Source organism: Leucoraja erinacea, chromosome 11 (assembly GCF_028641065.1).
Source record: "Leucoraja erinacea ecotype New England chromosome 11, Leri_hhj_1, whole genome shotgun sequence".
In the NCBI taxonomy this organism is placed as follows: Eukaryota; Metazoa; Chordata; class Chondrichthyes; order Rajiformes; family Rajidae; genus Leucoraja; species Leucoraja erinaceus.
The window spans coordinates 9,257,502-9,273,547 of NC_073387.1; the positions used below are offsets into that span (position 1 = coordinate 9,257,502).

At 44.4% G+C, this 16,046-nt stretch overlaps 1 non-coding gene across 1 annotated transcript; it reads left to right on the forward strand.

Moving 5' to 3' along the window:
* Window positions 1-13,857: 13,857 nt before the first annotated feature.
* LOC129701923 (U1 spliceosomal RNA) lies at window positions 13,858-14,025 on the forward strand. The gene has a single exon (XR_008724291.1). It is a non-coding gene; the product is annotated as a U1 spliceosomal RNA (small nuclear RNA).
* The last annotated feature ends 2,021 nt before the right edge of the window (window positions 14,026-16,046 follow it).

Consider the following 16,046-nt stretch of genomic DNA (forward strand, 5'->3'; position numbering starts at 1 on the left):
CATATTTCGCTTGGGTAGCTTACACCCCAGCGGTATGAACATTGAAGGTACACAAAAATGCTGGAGAAACTCAGCAGGTGCAGCAGCATCTATGGAGTGAATGAAATATGCAACATTTCGGGCCGAAACCCTTCTTCAGACAGGTGGCAGGGAGAAGAAAGGAAAAAGGAGGAGGCGGAGCTCGAGGGCTGAGGGATGGGAGGAGACAGCCCGAGGGCTGAGGAAGGAGAGGAGACAGCAAGGGTTAACAAAATTGGGAGAATTCAATGTTCATGCCCGCAGGATGCAGGCTCCCCAAGCGGAATATGAGGTGCTGTTCCTCCAATTTCTGGTGTTGCTTGCTCTGGCCATGGAGGAGACCCAGGACAGAGAGGTTGGATGGGGAATGGGAGGGGGAGTTGAAGTGCTGAGCCACCGGGAGGTCAGGTTGGTTATTGCGGACCGAGCGGAGGTGTTCGGCGAAACGATCGCCCAACCTCCGCTTGGTCTCACCGATGTAGATCATCCGACATCTAGAGCTGTTTGGGTCCTTGAATGGCGTCGAGGGGGGAGGTAAAGGGACAAGTGTTGCATCTCTTGCGGTTGCAACGGAAAGTGCCTGAGGAGGGGGTGGTACGGGAAGGGAAGAATTGACAAGGGAGTTACGGAGGGAGCGGTCTTTGCGGAAGGCAGACATGGGGGGAGATGGGGAGATGTGGCGAGTGGTGGGGTCACGTTGAAGGTGGCGAAACTGATGGAGGATTACTTGTTGTATGTGATGGCTGGTGGGGTGAAAGGTGAGGACTAGGGGGACTCTACCCTTGTTGCGAGTGCGGGGATGGGGAGAGAGAGCAGTGTTGCGGGATATGGAAGAGATCCTGGTGCGAGCCTCATCTATGGTGGAGGAGGGGAACCCCCGTTCCCTGAAGAATGAGGACATTTCAGATGCCTTGGTGTGGAACGCCTCATCCTGGTAGCAGATGCGGCGTAGACGGACGAATTGGCAGTAGGGGATGGAGTCCTTACAGGAAGCAAGATGGGAAGAAGTGTAGGCCTGATAGTCATGGGAGTCAGTAGGTTTATAGTGGCTGTCGGTCAGAAGTCTATCACCTGCGATGGAGATAGTAATTCCAGCTATCTCCAACCTGGAAGTAATTTACAATTATATTGGGAAGGATGTTCTTTCCTACGCTGTTGCGTTTGTGGCATTGATTATAATATTGATGTCCATTGCATCAATTTCAGTGCAGCGCAAGTGACAAGAAAATCTGCTTACCCTGCAAGTCTTGGTCAGTTGAAAGCACTGACATCTTTCCCACAGTGCTGACAAACATCACACATCTTACTTTTGTGACCGAGATTTGTTTCAGATGCCAATAACACCAAATAAGCAGACACCGTGCCATTTTCTGTGATTTTCCTGGAGATTTGCGTGAAATTAATGGCCATTATGATGCTCTTATTTTCTTGCAATATCTTGACTGTTCACCCATCACTGCAAAGACCTGTGTGCCAATCATATTAATCCTACAATCATACAGCATAGAATTGTGGCATTTTAGTTCATCTCACCCTCGCTAACTGTAATGCCTTTCAACGCTAATCCCATTGTCCACTTTCGGCTCATATCCCTCTCTGCCTTTCCAAACCATATCAATGGTCCTCAGGTCTCTGCCATTTACTCTATATGTCCTTCCAGAATTTGACTTCCAAAGGAGCAATGCCTCAAACTAGTATGGACTAAATTCCATCTGCCACCTCTCTGCCTAATTGTCCAGCTGATCCATGTCCCACTATATCTTTAAACAACCATTTTGTATGATTTCAGCAATTTCTGTGTTGTCTGAAGATTTACTCCCTACATTCTCAACCTATCCATTTACATATAAACAACAAATTGGTCCAGGCACTGAATCCTGTGGCTACACCATTTGTTACAGAATTCCAGTCAGAAAAACATCTATCCACCACTCTCTTCTATCTTCTCCCACACAGCCAATGTTGGTGCTATACACTGGTAGCTGAAAAGCAGAACCAGATAGGGAAAGGATAATGAGTAGATGGAACATGGTGCAGACGGGATGGTAAAGGTGAACAAAGAAAACTGGTGGACAGGTGAATGCGTGTTGGAGGAGAACACTGGGGTCACGGTTACCTAAAATTGGTAAATACAATGTGAACAGAGCTTTTGATGGTTGATATGGATATATGCATAAAGGATTTATTTCTGTGTCTTATGACCATATGGTTCTATGACCACAAGGTGCATTGGCTATTAAGTTGCACAGTTAGCAGATGCAAGTCAAAGAGTTATAGTCTTACAGTGCAGAAACAGGCCATTTGGCCCAACTTGCCCACATCAGTCAACATGTTCGATCTACACTAGTTCCACCTGCCTGCATTTGGCCAATATCCCTCTAAACTTGTCCCAGCCACGTACCTGTCCAAATGTTTCTTAAACGATGCAATAGTACCTGCCGCAACTACCTCCTCCGATAGCTCGTTCCACACACCCATCATCATTTGCGTGAAAAAGTTATCCCTCAGGTTCCTATCAAATCTTTCCCCCCTCACCTTAAACCTCTGGTTCTCTATTCCCCTACTCTGGGCAAGATACTCTGCGCGTCTACTCGACGATCAAGGATGATGGTCGTTCCTGGAGCAATTTCTACCCTGACATGTATTAACCTGATGGTCAATTACCTCTGAGAAGGTAATTTAGGAAACACAAAATGCCTTGGATAAACTATTTGCAAGAAAAGACAACTGATAAGTTACATTTTAATGCAGGCGATAAAGATGAAGAGAAATGGATGATATAAATAGTCCAAGCATGCTGAAAGTCATTTTCATAAAACAGGCCAACCAATACTAAACGGTAATTAAAACCAATAGAATGCTGAAGTCTTTTAGCAGAAACTGTAGACTGAAGACCTGGGGAAATCATATTTAGCCTTTGATGCAGCCAGATCCTGTCTCAATGGGGTATCAATTTCTTCTCATTAAAACACGGGGATGAAATTTAGCTGCTGAAGGCAGACTGAATAATAAGACAAAACTGTGGGAAACTGCTCTTTAAACCTGAAAGGATGTGACTCAGAGATGATTTGATAAAGGCACACAGGAATGAAAATGCCATAGTGTTACTACAAAGGCAACCATGAGAGCTTAAGAAGTTTGATTCCCCCACTGTGGGTAAAAGACTCTGAGCATTTACCCTATCCATTCCCTTGTGATCTTACACACCCCTATAAGATCACCCCTCACCCTTCTGTGGAAGGAATTAAATCCTAGGCTGCTCAACCTCTCCCGATAGCTCAGGCATTTGAGTCCTGGCAACATCCTCGTAATGTTCTCTCCCCCCTTTCCAGCTTAACAATATATTTCTTATAACATTGTGACCAAAACAGAATACAATACTCTAAATGTGGCCTCACCAACACAATATATAACTGCAACATGATCCCCCAACTTCTATACTATACTGACTGATGAAGGCCAATGTGCCAAAAGTATTTTGACCACCCTATCTAGCTGTGATGGCACTTTCAAAGAACTATGTACCTGTACACATATATCCCTCTGCTCTACAACACTCTCCAGAACCCTGCCATTCACAGCGCGGGTCGTGCCCATGTTAGACTTTGCCAAAATGTAACACCTCGCATATCTCTGTATTAAATTCCATCAAACATTCCTCAGCCCACTTGCCCAACTGCAATTTTTGACAACCATCTTCACTATCTTCAATGCCACCCATTTTAGTGTCATAATGCAACATCTTCAAAAACAAAACAGATGCTGTAAATCTAAAATATAAACAAAAAATGCAGTATCTGTGGAAAGGAAAATATTTATATATCTTTCCCTTCCAATTTCTCTCCCCTATCTTCTTTGCTACCTATGCTAACTAGTTCCTCTCTTTCCCAATTATGATGAATAAACTGGACACATTAATTCATTCCACAGTTTCTGCCTGACCTGATGAGTGTTTCCAGTGTTTTCTGTTTTTATTGCAGATTTGCATGATTTTTTGTTGACCTATCATTAACAACATTTTGAAGAGCAGGGTTTCAGATTTCCACTACTCTGCATGAAGTGATTCCTGACGTAATCATACAACGCTCCAATTTGGGTGAGAATATGTTACCATGTTCCAGATACACTCCCACTGGAATCCTTCATAAATCATCCATCTAACATGAAGCACATAGTTATTGCCACCCTTTCACTTCCAACAACACCACAAGTCTTCATCCTACCTGAATTAACCAGGGGTGCCGGGGAGATGGCAGCCCTGCTGGCAGTCTGTTCATTTTTTCATCTTTTTGGTATTTTTAGCGTTTGTTAAAAGTTTGTTTTAATGTACTCTGGTTTGTTTTATGTAGGGGGAGGGGATCGAGGGAAACTTTTTCAGATTCTTACCTTCCCGGAGATGTGATCCATTTACGGATCACACTCTCCGGGCTCTGCGGCCTACCATCGATGGAGCTGGAGGCCTCCTCGGACTGTTGTGCGCGGACTTAACATCGGAGCGGATCCCTTACCTGAGATCGCTCCCACCGTGGCCTGCGGACTTACCATCAAGAGCTTGCAGTCTCGGGAGAGGCCGAGTCGGGAAACTCCAATGTCTCAGAAGGTTCGACCAGCCCCGACGCGAGGTTCGTCGTCCGGCACGGGGGAGCTGACAACCCCCCGATGCAGGAGCTGATCGCCTCAACGTGGAGGGCCCAAATGCCACCGGCTACGGGAGTCAAGATCATCCCGTCAACGGGGGCTCGAGGCCCATGACCGAGGAAGAACAAAAGGATGGACTTGAACTTTATTTCGCCTTCCATCACAATGAGGAATGTGTAGGAGTCAATGTGGTGGATGTTCATGTAAAAATGTGTTTTTGAGTCTGTTGCTTTTAATTGTATGGCTGACCTGGCCAGTGAAATTCCTCATATGTTGCAAAACATACTTGGCGAATAAAATCTGATTCTGACTCTGATTCTGATCCACCTGCTGTATAAATCCTTGTGACTGCATGTATAATTAGTTGAAATGGAAGATGAAAGTCAGAATAGTTTTGCAATAACCGATTGTTCCAAAACTGTTCTACTGGTCTCCTATTTCTCATCCTTCATAAACTTGTACCTCTGTCCACATCCAAATGATCACAAACTTGTTCATCACTCTTCAAATTCACTGGCTCAATGCCTGCTAATAACTTGATTGAAAAAATGCTATCCTAGTTCAAATCTCTTTGTGGCTAGATGCCATCTGTTACTCTTTCCAGCTCATTAATCCTCCAGGGAAACTGCATCCCACCATTGTTGACTTCATACTCAACCATGTTTTCATTGTTTTACAATTAGTGGTCATTTGTCTAGACCTAAGCTCTGTAATTCCTTCCCAAATCTCTTTCCCCAACCACTTATCTCTGTTCACTTCAAACCCCTCTCAAAATATTGCACTATAACTGAGCTTTCAGCACCGCTCTGAAAGTTCCCTTCTTTGTTGTGACATTAATGTTTCAAAGATTGTGCTTCTCTCAGTACCAGGAGACATTTTGTACCTTGCTGTTTTATGGAATATTTCTACTGCACATTTAGAACACTTGTGCAAAATAATGCGACAACTTAGTTAAATGGTATCTTCCTTGTTTGTTCTTTGTTTCAGTTTTAGAGATACAGTGCGGACGCAGGCCCTTCGGCCCACCGAGTCCGTACCGACCAGCGATCCCGCACATTAACACTATCCTACACACACTAGGGATAATGGGACCCGAAACGTCACACATTCCTTCTCTCCAGAGATGCTGCCTGTCCCGCTGAGTTACTCCAGCATTTTGTGTCTACAGTTTAAACCAGCAACTGCAGTTCTGGTTCTGGTTCTGGTTAATTACTGCGCAAACACCTCATCAGTGGTTATCTCGCGCAGGTCGGAGTGAGTAGAGTAGTGATTAAATTTTGAAGTGGGCCTTTTTAATTCAAGTTGAGGAGATCCAGTTGCTCAATCCACTTTTTTCTTCCCTCTATCTTTTGTAAGTTCCTTTTTGCACAGGGATAATTTACAATTAACCAAGCCAATTAACCTACATACCTTAACATCTTTGGAGTGTGGGAGGAAACGGAAGATCTTGGATAAAACCCTCACAGGTCACGGGGAGAATGTACAAACTCCGCACAGAGAGCACCCATAGTCTGGATCAAACCTGGGTCTTCTGTGCTGCAAGCGCTCAGCAACTCTACCACTGCGCCACCGTGGCCGAACAAGTTCAAACGTTCATGGAAATAATTCATTAGCTTTCTTTGGATTGTATTTTGTGATAACAAAAATCATCATTGCTCCATTTATACCGAGATGTTGGGGTATTACTATTGTGGACCCAATCATGTACAAAAGCAATTATACCATTCCTAGTGTCTCAGTTTGCAAGCTAACATCCTGTGTTGAACATAGTACTTTAGATTTAATATTTGATCAATTGTTTGTTGAAATTAGTTCTGTGTTTGTATAATAGACCATTGAATCTATCCCTTAAATCTCTGTTCAGAATGGGGAAAAATAAGCATTCAGTAAGATTCATACACAATTTGTTCCAGATCCTTTCAGCATTATTATCTTTTTAAATGTGCATGTGTATTAAATTATACATTATTGTGGAAAAAAAAAGTAATCACTGCTTTTAAATCTGCTCGACAACCAAATTAGAAGGTTTATTGACTGGAATGCTTATTTAACATGATGCTAACACTATTCAGCCTGTTATATATGATGGTAAAACTGCTTGTAGCTCCTGGAGAATTAAAGAGATATATGGACACACGGCTTGCATTATCACTGTTGTAAATTTCAAATAACTCGAGTTCTATGGTTCTCTCTTGGATGAAGTCCCAAACCACAACAGTAATCTTTACTGACTTAACAGCCAAGAGGCTTCTTCAATCTTATCTCATCCCTCTCTGAACTGAGCAGCCAAAAACAATACTCAACCCCTTGACCATAATCCACAAGCTGGGACCTAAGGGGAAAATATTTTTGTAATGTTATGGGAGCAAAGGTTCCCGAATCATCATCTGTTGTCCAAATAAATCTTACAGTATGTGTGCATTCAGCATAAAATCAAGATACAAAAATCATTTGTTTAAAAATCTTGTCTATTGTCACTATTTGACTGTTTAGTATAGGTTAGTTTAGTGATACAGAGCGGAAACAGGCCCTTCAGCCCACCTAGTCCGCACCGACCAGCGATCCCTGTACACTAGCAATATCCTACACACTAGGAACAATTTACAATCTTTACCGAAGCCAATTAACCTACACACCTGCACATCTTTGGAGTGAGAGAGGAATCCGGGTATGCGGGGAAAACCCACGCAGTCACGGGGAGAATGTTCATACTCCATAAAGACAGCACCCCTAGTCAATATCGAACCCGAGTCTCTGCTGCTGTAAGGCAGCAACTCTACTGCTAAGCCATCGAGCCTTCTCAGTAATTTGTTTAGCCTGCTGCATACAGATGCTAATAATAGAAAAAGTCAATACTTTCTTTTGATTTAAACAATACTACATTTTATAGTCAAAGTTGCCTCTTGCAATGACCTGAACAAAATATTTTATTGAATGTTTAGTTTAGAGATACACTGCAGAAACATGCCAAATGAGGTTAGTATAAACAGATAGTCGATGGTTAGTATGGATGCAGTGGGTGAAAGGACCTGTTTCCATGATCTATCTTTCAATGAATGATTCATTCCCTTGTGTTTAATAATAGAAGCGTAAATTTTCTCGGCATAGCATCTGGTTTAGTTTAGTTTAAATTAGAGATACAGTGCAGAAACAGGCCCTCTGGCCCATCGAGTCTGTACTGACCAGCGATCCCCGCCCATTAACATAATTTTACATTCATTTATGCCAAGCCAATTAACCTACACACCTGCACATTTTTGGAGTGTGGTAGAAAACCGAAGATCTCGGAGAAAACCCACGCTGGTCACGGGGAGAACATACAAGCTCCATACAGCCAAACACCCGTAGTCAGGATCGAACCCAGGTCTCTGCCGCTGTAAGATGCCACAGTGCTGCCCTATGATCTGGTCGATTAAAATCTCTTTAACCTTGATTCACTCTATGCTGATCAAAATCACATTGGTCCCATCTTACTGTTTCAGTGAATAAAAAAGTATTTTGTGGTGGAGCCACTCATGAGGGACAAGGCAGAGATGTTTCTCCATCAGAAAACATGGTTCTTGTTGCAGGGGTTCATTGATATGGGAGTGAATGGAACATCATGTTAGGAATAATTGGCTTAAATCATAGAACATTGAACACTGCAGCCTAGGGGCAGGCACTTCGGCCCATGATGTTGATGCTGACCACCTGCCCTGCTCATGCTTAATATTCCTCTATTTCCTTGTTCACATGTTAAGTCTAAATATCTCTTAAAAATTGCTATTGTATTTGCTTCCACCACTACTCCTGTTATCCGTGCACCTACCACCCTCTGTATAAATAAAACCTGCCTCGTAAATCTTCTTTAGTATTTACCCTCTCAACTTAATGCTGTGCACTCTAGTATTTGACAATTCCACCCGAGGACAAAGATTTTAACTGTCTACCCTATCTACAGTATGCCTCTCATATACTTCTATCAGATCTCCCCTCAGCCTTTGACGCCCAGAGTGATGACCTAAAGCTCCAAAACAATCCAAGTCTGTCCAACCTCTCCTTTTAGTTGATACCCTGTTATGCGGGCAATAGCCTGGTGAACCTTTTCTAAGCCCTCTACAATGCCTCTCCATCCTTTCTGCAATGTGGTGACCAGAAACACGCACAGTGCTCCAAAGATACTCCTGCATAACCGCAGGAAGACTCTGTCCAATTCTTTGTGTAAAGTCACCCTATAATGTTGGTTGACTTTCACTGTGGGTTCAATATGTTGGATGTGAGTACTCAGCAGATTGAGGAAGAGGTTATAAAACCTGGTAATGTTCAGGAGGTATAGGCAGTCCCACAATCTGAGGACATCAGAGCAATCGTTGAGTGCTTCCAAACTGTTCTCAATCTTTGCTGGAGACCTAAGATGTAGGCAGAAAAAAGGAATTGGTTGGAGACTCCATCTTTACTTATAGCTGAGCATTTATTGATATTGGTTTATTTTTGTCACGTACCAAGATATAGTGAAACACTATATTTTGCATGCTATCCATTCAAATCATACTATACATGGGTACAATCAAGCCAAACGCAAGTGCAACAGGCACAATAAAGCAAAGAGAAAAATACCAGAATGTAGACACTGAAATCACTATCAAGATATGGGGGGGACAGGGAGACACAGAATTTCTTGGTGGCCACGCGTGCATGCGCACATTCACACACAACCACACGAGGCTTCGGAGGCTTCAGCCATGGGCCTAGTGAAGGTCATTACAGCTCAATCCAGCGCTAAATGCAGCTGTCTCACCAGGTTAACCTACAGCCCTGCTTGGACTGACGGGATACCACCAGGTTAACCTACAGCCCTGCTTGGACTGACGGGACACCAGCCTGGAGTTGTGGAGCTAGTGCTGCTTCTCCGCGCTGGATGTAAACCTGGGCTGTCATTCCCGTAAGTCCAGGCAGGGCTATAGGTTAACCTGGCGGGACAGGCAGAGTTGAGCTGGGTTTAGCGCTGCTTCTCTGCGCTGGCCTGTGGGCCTGGGGGCACCACTCCCGTCTGACTCCCGATGTTTCTGGTCACCCCCAGGCGTGGGGGGGGGGGGGACTCGGGTGAGGACGGGGATGGTCCAGTGGCGGTTCGGCAGCGATTGCAGCGCCGGAGACCGGGATCGATCCTGGCTGTGGATGAGGCGCAGGTCTGTGACCAGGGCTGCCAAGAGTGTTTTGGCACGTCTCCCTCCTCCAATCACCGTGATCTATCCTCAGTCCCACCCCCCCTACTTTCGCCTCTGACCGACATCTCCCTCCTCCAAATATCTCGCTGAATCATCATGTCCCGCCCCCAATCGTCATGTCCTGCCTTCGATCAGCAGTCCCACCTCCACTGTCGCGCGGAAAGCGGAGATTTCACCGAGTTTTAAAATCCGGATTACAAAAAAATGTTGGGATCCTCCCGCACCTCTCAAAATGGGTGAGGGGGGGGGGGGGAGGGGGGTAGTGTCCCCTCTGCCCCTCCCCCTCCACCCCTGGGATTTCCACCCCTGCCAGAATGTTGAATATAGTCTTTTAGCGTAATACCATTTCATCCACTGAGAAAGTGCATATAAAAAATATACCAAGGTTTGCAATGGGATAGGTTGGGAAATCAGAATTTCACCCTGAACTTATGGGAGGATCGTTCAGCATTAAGGCAAACATTGAATAGACGCATTTTCTTTCTTGGAAATTAAAGCATCAATTGAAAGGCTTGGAGAGCGCTGGTTCCTATTATTGAAACCATTTCTAAGTTACCAAAATGGAAATTTGCATTCCATTAACATTAAACACAACATTAAACATGTACAAAACTGCTTGAACTGGTTCTCACATAGCATCTGGCTTCATGCACTTTATGAGGGTATATTTAAGAAAAATATGCCCACTCTGCTTTTTTTCTGACTTTAGATTAGTGGCTAATGGGTTTCTGAAAAGAAATACTAAATATCTGTGTCCATTGACTGCCTCAGCTTGTTTACTGCTATTACAGAGAGTGTGTGTTAGAGATGCATAACTTGCAACCCTATTAAAGATTCCATGCAGAGCATGTTAACACAACAGCTTACTCACATGGCACAAGCTTCACATCACCTTTTGTGCAACGAAGGTCCTACTTGATTCCACTATAGTGCAGTAACAGAGTGAGGGAACACAAGCAAACGGTTTATCTTTGTTTAGGATTGAAATGTAAAACTATAATCACAGTGGGACCAATTCTTGATGCCAAGTAAAACTCAGCTGACTAAAGCAATATGTAATTCAAACAAAGCCCCGAGCAGGAAACTAAAAGTTATGCAGTAAATATTAGTGTAAAATATGTCTTTAAAGCCTGAGTATTTGTTATGGTATGACTTTGATGCAATGGTGAATGAGCATTGCGACACAAAGGCGCAGCAGGTAGAGCTGCTGCCTCACAGCGCCAGAGACTTGGGTTGAATCCTGACCTCGGGTACTGTCTCTGTGGAGATTGCACATTCTTCCTGTGACTGTGGGTTTCCTCTGAGTGCTCCAATTTCCTCCCATATCCTAAAGACACGTGGGTTTTGTAGGTTACTTGGGGTCTGCAAATTGTCCTGCCAATTGTAGGTTGTGGATGGAAAAAATTGAATGATACAGAACTGGGGTGAATGGGTAATTGGTGGTCGGCGTGGATTCAGTTGGCCAAAGGGCTTGTTTCCTGCTGTATCTTTAAAACTAAAACTAAAACATTGCTGTTGAGATTGCTGTCCTCAATTAATGATGTTCATTTTGTTGCTCCACCTGTGTCTAATGGCTTTGCTGACAGAAATGCCAAAGGCTACACCAAGAAATGTTGACTACAACTTATAATGAAAACTAAAACATGGTGTATGCTGGAAATGTGAATTCTGATGATAGGTCAGCGGTTAGTGATGGGGTCAAGGAAAGAGCGGTCACATCGCGGTCCTGTTTCCACCAATCTTTCCACCACCATACACAAGAAGCACAAGAAGCGCAGGACAGGCACCATTGTATGCGGATGCCGAGAAGTGTGTTCAGCTCTGGCTGAACAAATTCTAATCTTGTGTGTGGACTCGACAAGAAGAAGAAGTGGTTAGTGTCTGAAATGTAACATTTTGTTTTAGCCCCCACTTCACCTCATAATGTCGATAAGCCAAAAGGATTTATGTTCAGGAGTTCAAGATAGGACTGGAATAATTACAATTTTACATACTACAGCTTTACAGGACCATTAAACACAACAACACAACAAATAAATATGCAAAAGGTTATCAATTATTCAGGATAAATCAGACCATGATAGTGCAAACTCGGGCTGTGCAGATTGGATGGCTGATGAGAAGAAACGGTTCTTCAGTTTGAAAGCAATGGTTCTCAGGCTCCTGTACCTTCTTCCTGATAGTTGCAGTGCATATTTATGGGCCTGTCCCACTTAGGCAACTTTTTAGGCATCTGCAGTCACCACATGTTTACGGGTGGTTGCCGGGGAGTCGCCTTCATGGTCGTGAGGAGTTCCCACATTCTGGGAACTAGTCGCGGCCTCATTCTGGTCGCTGAGAATTTTTCAACATGTTGAAAAATTGGCGGCGACTAGAATTAAGTCGCCATGGAGAGTAACGAGAATTCACGAGCCGTAGGTGGGTCGCAAGGAGGTCCTGGTGGGTTGCCAGGAGGTCGAAGGTTCTCTTAGATTCTTGTAGGTTGTAGCCGGTGCTGACCGGTGAATTTCATTGGCTCATTGGGGGGAAAAAAACGTAAGCAGGAGTTTTCAGAACCAAGGATAACCGACCGGTAATGTTAAATGTCCGCCGAGCTTCACAGCCGTGTATCTCTGGCTTCTTAAATGTTGTCTCCACTCCTCCACACTCCTTCTCCCTCCTTCTCCTCCCTCTCCCCCCCCCCCCCCCCCTTCTCCACCCCCCCCTCTTTTAAAAGACTTACCGTACACTGTGCTAGCCGTCTTAATTACAGCGCGCCAACCTTTCTGTTCATCGTGTGTATCACCTTGGTTATGCAGCTTTGTGAATTTCAGACAGTGCTCCCCGCACTTGCCCTGGCCCCCGCCTTTGCGATGTGTGTGTGTGTGTGTGTGTGTGAGTGAGTGTGAGTGTGTGTGTGTGTGTGTGTGTGTGTGTGTGTGTGTGTGTGTGTGCGTGTGTGTGTGTGTGTGTGTGTGTGTGTGCGTGCGTGTGTGTGTGTGTGTGTGTGTGTATGTGTGTGTGTGTGTGTGTGTGTGTGTGTGTGTGTGTGTGTGTGTGTGTGTGTGTGTGTGTGTGTGTGTGTGTGTGTGTGTGTGTGTGTGTGTGTGTGTGTGTGTGTGTGTGTGTGTGTGTGTGTGTGTGTGTGTGTGTGTGTGTGTGTGTGTGTGTGTGTGTGTGTGTGTGTGTGCGTGTGCGTGTGCGTGTGTGTGTGCGTGCGCGTGTGCGCGTGTGTGCGCGTGTGTGCGCGTGTGTGTGTGTGTGTGTGTGTGTGTGTGTGTGTGTGTGTGTGTGTGTGTGTGTGTGTGTGTGTGTGTGTGTGTGTGTGTGTGTGTGTGTGTGTGTGTGTGTGTGTGTGTGTGTGTGTGCGTGTGTGCGTGTGTGTGTGTGTGTGTGTGTGTGTGTGTGTGTGTGTGTGTGTGTGCGTGTGTGTGTGTGTGTGTGTGTGTGTGTGTGTGTGTGTGTGTGTGTGTGTGTGTGTGTGTGTGTGTGTGTGTGTGTGTGTGTGTGTGTGTGTGTGTGTGTGTGTGTGTGTGTGTGTGTGTGTGTGTGTGTGTGTGTGTGTGTGTGTGTGTGTGTGTGTGTGTGTGTGTGTGTGTGTGTGTGTGTGTGTGTGTGTGTGTGTGTGTGTGTGTGTGTGTGTGTGTGTGTGTGTGTGTGTGTGTGTGTGTGTGTGTGTGTGTGTGTGTGTGTGTGTGTGTGTGTGTGTGTGTGTGTGTGTGTGTGTATGTATTGTAGTGTGTGTGTGTGTATGTTCCACTCTGACAGTCGCCGCTACAGTTGCCGGTTTTAAGCGACTGCCAGTCTGCGGCAGACGCCTGAAAAATCGCCTAAGTGGGACAGGCCCATAAGGCTGCATTTCCCCTCAGGTCCCTTCAATAGTGGGGAGGTTAATGGTCATGATGGACCAGGCAATGTCCACCACGTTTTGCAGCCTCCTTAATTCTTTTGTCAAACCAGGCCATGATGCAACCAGTTAGGATGCTCTCCACCGTGAACCTATAGACTGGGGGACATACTTACCTGGCAGGGGAGACACCATGATCACCAAGGTGGTTCTCCCAGGACGAGGCTATCCCATTGCACTTCGGGTGTGCTGACGCCTGCGATGTCCCCAAATGCGGGATACTCGACTGCAAAATTTGTGGTAGTGGGGGACTGCGTTCGCGCTCATTGTCCCCACCCACCCCCGCCCCCGATCAGTCTGAAGAAGGGTTTCGGCCCGAAACGTTGCCTATCTCCTTCGCTCCATAGATGCTGCTGCACCCGCTGAGTTTCTCCAGCTTTTTTTGTGTAACCGTGAACCTATAGACGTTTGATTGACTATTCGGCAAAATGCTGAATCTCTTCAAACTGCTTTTTGTGTCTATCTTCGATTTAAAACAGCATCTGCAGTTCCTTCCTACACAGAGGAAGCAGAGGCATTAGTGAGATGTGTTTATAATTGTATTATTGTGCTGGGCCAAGGAATGTTCATCAGGAATGTGCCTGCCCACGGACTTGACTATGTAAACTCTCCTCACCACCATCCCACTGAGGAAGACAGGTGTATGTTCCCTCAGCTCTCCTTTCCTGAATTCAACGATAATCTCCTTGGTCTTGCTAATCTTGAAAGCAAGATTGGTGTTCGACACTACTCAACCAGATAATCCATCTCCCTCCTGTACTCTGACCCATTATTAATCCAACAACAGTGGTATTGTTATGCATTTAAAGATGGAGCTGAAGCCCAGGTACGATCTTCAGAAAGCCATCAAGAATGCAAAGTGACATTGCTGGTCCTAACTGGAGCTCAGATGAATGCAAGGCAACTGTGGCAGGACATGGCTCTCCATGCCTGTCGGGTGATTGTAAGATTGCTAATTAATTTAAACGGTCCCAAAGCCTGTTAGTTGCAGCACCTATTTGTGCTGCTTTTCTTAACATTACTAGTTTGAATCTTTATATCTAATACTACTAAGTATTAGTATAGAACTAATTAGGTTGGGAGTAACATTAAGATTAAAAAATCAATCGAGAATATCCTATTCCCAGTCCCTGATAAATGCATGTTGGCTGTTCAGATCATGTATAAGATTATTTTAGAGGTTTTAGAGGCTAATTTGGGGCATGGAAGCTGTGGCTGATGATAAGATCATTGCTGGACTGAGTCTTCCAAAGGAAAAAACCATGGTCTGTTGTTGGGGAGAGAAAATGTGACAGTGGCTGAAACGGACAGGAGTGCTCGGATTAATTTTAATCCTTCACCTTGCAATGAAGTTTGTGACTATCTAACCTATCTCTGCCTGACCTCCAACCTAGAAGCTTCTCAGATAGACCCCATGGCTGTAACCTTCTGCACTCATTTCTGTTCCTGCCCATTAGTTAAGGGTCAGTTTGACCAGTTTCTTCTGAGAATCTACAGTGATTTTTTGAAATGAGGCTTTACTACCAAGATTAGCAGTCTCATATTATCAGTTTCTCCACCTTTTGCCTCAATACCTTCCACATCTCCTGTTACTATTCAGATCTCATTCTATTCCTCTCTCCACAGGTGAAGCCTATTCTAAAATGTTTCTTGTACTTGAAGGAGCAAGCAACCAAAAACTGCATTTGAATTGTACTAGTTATGGACTGACAGTAGATTACATGAGCTGTATTTCCAATATACCAGTTCTATCTGGGGACATACACATTGACATTTCCACAAGCTTATCAACAAGTTATTGTTTGTTTATAAACCCCAGCGGAAACTCTTTTCCTCCACATTATTTCACAAGTGTTATTGCTTAGCTGTTTAATACAGCTGATTCGGAACTTTGATGCAAGTCAGTGTCGAGACCTCCCCAAACCACAATCCCCATGTTTGTTGTAAAAATATTTTATGGGTGATTGCATCTGTCTTAGAAATAACTGATGACTTTGCTGATGTTGAGGGACCGTAACTATTGCTACAATTGCTTTTCTAACCCCTGAATGTACAAAATAGATTACAGTAAGATGACAATTTTGCCTTCACTATCACAAAAATCTAGCTGTCGAAGCAAATGCACTTTCAACACAACAATGTTTTATCCAAAGTAAAGACAATTTAATTCAGTACTTACTGATTTTGTTCTGATAGAATATTTCAACTTCAATTTTAAAGCAATAATTTCAGGAATTCTTACATCATTAAGAGGTGTTCTGCTTACATGGAATCAAGATTCAAGATTCAAGATTCAA